Below are 4,604 nucleotides of genomic sequence, written 5' to 3'. Positions count from 1 at the left end.
TTGGCACCACAATAGTTTGTGAAAGGATGGGGCCAAACTCCGGTTTTCCCCAGTAATCAAACCCAGGAGGTCAAAACAGCTGGCAGAAATTACAGGTCATTCTACGAATAAATAAAAAAAGGCCAAAAACAGGGCTATAGGGACCAATAGCCCATCTACAAAGATCTTTTATTGGTTAGATGGGTAGTTTGATCAATTGGCTGGTCAAATATGGCTAGTGTCAAGCAGGCACTCTTCAGTGGGTAGCGCATAGGTCCCAGGACTGCCATCAGTACTCACTACCTCTGTGGCTGTTTAGAGATTTTGAGGTCAACTATAGCTTCCCCTTGTTGGACTCCACGGTGGGTAGGGGAGTGAGGAAAGGAAGAATTCTAATTTGTATGAGTACTACAAATTTACAAAGGTCCAGCTTTCTCCCTGATGACCAAACGCAATCTCCTGGCCATTCCCTCTTGAACGTCACATGTCACTCTGGATCCTTTCCAGCTTTCCAGGTCAAGAATGGGAATCAAATTGATTCCTAGGCTCCCAAACAAGGTAAGGAGAAAAGTCCTCCTCAATCCATCACGGAAATCTTACCTGGTAAATATGAAAGTCATATAGTAAGTACCTAGTAGTGAAGACCATTGACGGTATATCAATCATAGATCTTGATATTTTTGAAGTACATTGGAAAATAGTTGGTGTGTGAATGTGATCCTCACATCACCCCACAACGAGATGGTACCCTGATAGTTAAGGTTTCGTCACCAGACAAGAGTGACCATCTGCGTCCTATATGCAACATTCCTGGGGCTCAAGTTTCATGTTCTCCTCACAAAACACTCAACCAATTTAAGGGAATTGTCTTTTCCCGAGACCTGATGAAGTATTCTGAGGAGGAACAATTTTTTTTTTGATGTGGCAGTAAAACATTTTAAGAATAAAGTTGATGGTATGGAACAGTCGACACCAGCTCTCCTTTTAACTTTTGAGATGTTAGTTCTTCCAGAATCAGTTAAGTTGGCATGGTACCATCTCAAGGTAAAGCTATATGTGCCCAACTCTATGCAGTGCTTCCACTGCCAGGGTTATGGGCAGTCCAGGCCCAATATGCTGTTACCACTGCAAAGCTCATGAAGCTTCTTCAAAGCAATGTCAAAAGTACAAATTTAAAAAGGAAGTATTGGTAATGAGCAAGGAGAAAGTTTTCCAGAGGCAAAGCGACGTACCTGTGGGCTGTTTGCATAGCCAGGGAAGTCCTTTGCTTTGGTTCTAGCCCATCCTCCTTCCCAACATCCCTTGCCCTCCAATACTTCTTCCACCACACACTCTGCCATTACCTTAAAACCTCAGTTCAGTTAAGGCTCCAGAGACCTCAACGGTGACAGCTCAAGCTGCCACCACATCCACAGGGCCTCCGCTGCTAGGCAGAGTGCCCCTGAAGCAAAAGGGTCAGGTCCATCCTTAGCCCAGGCAAAGAAATCCTGAGCATGTCCAAAGGAAGCCTGTGGAAACTAGTTCCACGACTAAACAACCCTTCAAACGATTCTACCAAGATTCTGAAAGGGACGGCCTAAAGGTGTGGGGCAAACCTTGACCACAGGTGCTGCCAAACATCTTATAAAGAGGTAGTTTGAAGAACTGGGTACCCTAATCCAATGGAACTCTCAGGAATTCACAATAAGTGTGAATAACTGCAATATCTGATAGCTTCATGTAACCCAGTTTTGGCATGCCTACAAGAGATTATGAACAGGGAAAATCACTGATTTCCCTGAGAGGATTCCAAATTCAAGCCCATTATGGGACTTTTGATAATGGACCTCATGGAGGAGTAGCATTAATAGTACGTCAAGATATTTCCTTCCAGGCCATCCACCTGCAGACAACACTGTAGGTGATTGATTATTTCAAATTATCTGTTGCATCAACAGCTAAGGTCATTAGCAGCGAATACCTTGCTAGATAGAAATATTGAGATATTTAAAACATTAGAAATCTATCAATAAATTTCTTACAAATAACAATAAATATATTAAAAATCATAGTATAAGTGTACAAAATATTGCACAAACATTATGCAAAATTAAATTTATTGAAAATATTAGTCTCCCCAAAGAAACTAATAAGACCTTTTTATGTCACAATCCTCCCCCAATACATTTTTTAGTGTATAAGGGGAGACAAGTACATACGTCTTTGGTTTGAAAATGTTGCACATCTTTCTACTACATGTGCGACCATTAATGGCTCTTGGCCATTAAGTGCTTCACTTTTAGCCATCATCGGTCCATGAGTCAGTGCCCGATTCCTAGTGTCGTTTATACAACTATTTTTCGGTTGGGTGGATTCTGGTCACCAAACTGTCAAGGTCATCTCTCAGCTGTGAATCGGGTGAACCAATTGTCAAGTCAACTGGAGAATGTCCCAGTTTGAATGTACCACGAACCTGGGACTACATGAGCCCGATTTACTACACGAGACTACAAAGGATTCTGGAATCTATATCCAGATTGGTTTTCAACTCCCTTTGGGGGTAGCCAATCCTATGGTCAGAGAATGAGGAATCTTGTGGAAGATCTGAATTTAAATCCCACTAAGATTAAGGCTGTTGGAATTCTAAGATTAAGGCTGTTGGAATTCCCCAAGTCCCCCCTTGGACTAATCAAGAAGAGCTGGATTTGGTCGGAATTGAGATCTGAAGCAAAAGTCGAGAGAGATTTCTTCAACACACTTCTAAGTACCAAGGATCAGATGTAATATATACAGATGGTTCAGAATCTGAATATGGTGTGGGTTTTGCAGCAGCGAGGGAGAAGGAAGACTGTATTTGGAAGTCTTCCTCTAGCAGCCTTGATCCTCACTGCAGAGTTACATGCCATCCTTGCAGAAGTCAAGATGACTAGTGATCTTATGAACCATTCTACTGTAGTGCCTTGCAAGCAATCAAGGGTTTAAACTCATCACATCTAGTGGTATGGCATGTTCAAGATTGGCTTGCACTGTTGTCAGCACATAAGTAGATAACTGTGTTGGGTACCAGTGATCGAGCTAATTGGAAGGCCAAGGCAGCTGCTGCTCAGCCTTGTGATGTTTATTTTCCTCTCCCGCACACCGACGGGAAACCCAGCATCAGGAGTTGTCTTCTTGATAAATAGAGGGAACAAAGAAGGCTTATCTCTAGAAACAACTTCGAGAGATTAGATGACCTTGGCAATTGTGTGATCAGCAACCATCCCAACCGAAAAGTAGAAGCTGTATTAACAAGACTAAGAATCGGGCACACTAGACTGATTCAAGGGCCGATGATGGCTAAAAGTGAAGCACTTTGTGAGGGATGCCAAGAGCCATTAATGGTCGCACATGTAGTGGAAAGATGTGCAACATTCTCAGACCAAAGACTAGTCTTCTCCATATGAACTGAAAAATGTATTGGGGGAGGATTGTACATAGAAGGTCTTATTAGCTTCCTTAGGGAGACAAATATTTTCAACAAAATTCAATTATGCATGTTTATGCAATAATTTAACAAATTTAGAGCATAATATAATATTATTTATAAGACATTGATTGATAGAATGTTAATGTTTTAAATATTTTAAAATTTCAATCTAATAAGGTAGTAGTCGCTAATGACCTCAGCTGTTGACGCGGCAGATAATTTCAAATAATCAATCAATACTTTAACTGATATAGTACTTATCATAATAATGGTATAGCCTAAAATTCGAATGTAATACCATTATATAATGTTATGACCACGCATCAAGTGTACCACAGCATGCCTGCGCCTGTACACATAGCCAGGGTGGTAAGTAAAAGACTAAACTAAACTCGCATATATATTTGTTAAGAAAACTAATGCTTACATAGTCTTTGACGAAAATATTCTTGGATGATAGAGTACCATGGAGCTAGACAAGAATAACAGGGCGTTTTTCCTGGATCAGACAAAACCGATAAACAGCAGATGGAGGGGTGTGTTATAAAGAAAATCTGCAGTTGCAGATGGCATAGGCCCATTGTTGCTGGATATTTTACGTCCCGCTTAGACAAATTAATTATATAAAATAAGTACCATCACATTATATTCAGGGTTCTTAAATAACACAGGGTACAAGCCAGCTTCGACAGCTTCTTTGCAGTTTTCGACCTAACCAGTTGTGTAAACTTCCCCACTCATTGTTCTGCCTCCTTGTTAGTTTCAGTGTTTATGGACTTAACTGACAATACAGCCCTTTAGGCTTCTTTGGCACTTATAATCATGAGATTGTATTGATGAAAATAGGATTTAAAAAAACAAACTGACTAGGGCAAATTCTTTGGTTGTGTCTTGGGAATATTAGCTACGTTTTGAGTTTTATGTGGATTAAGTTTTGGTCACTAGTGTCAAAAATATTTTTGCTTGTATAAGAGTATGCTTTCGTTCTGTTTTAACTTACGATTACTTTAATGTTTGTGGCCGTTAGAAGAGAGAATAAATGTCAGTAAGGAACAATGTCTTAGAAAAAAAATATATATATATATATAATATATGCATAAATATATATAAATAAATAAATAAAATAAATATATAAACATATATTTATATATATATATATATATCTATATATATATATATA

Source organism: Penaeus monodon, chromosome 8, assembly GCF_015228065.2.
Source record: "Penaeus monodon isolate SGIC_2016 chromosome 8, NSTDA_Pmon_1, whole genome shotgun sequence".
Taxonomy (NCBI): domain Eukaryota; kingdom Metazoa; phylum Arthropoda; class Malacostraca; order Decapoda; family Penaeidae; genus Penaeus; species Penaeus monodon.
This window is presented reverse-complemented; position numbering follows the sequence as displayed.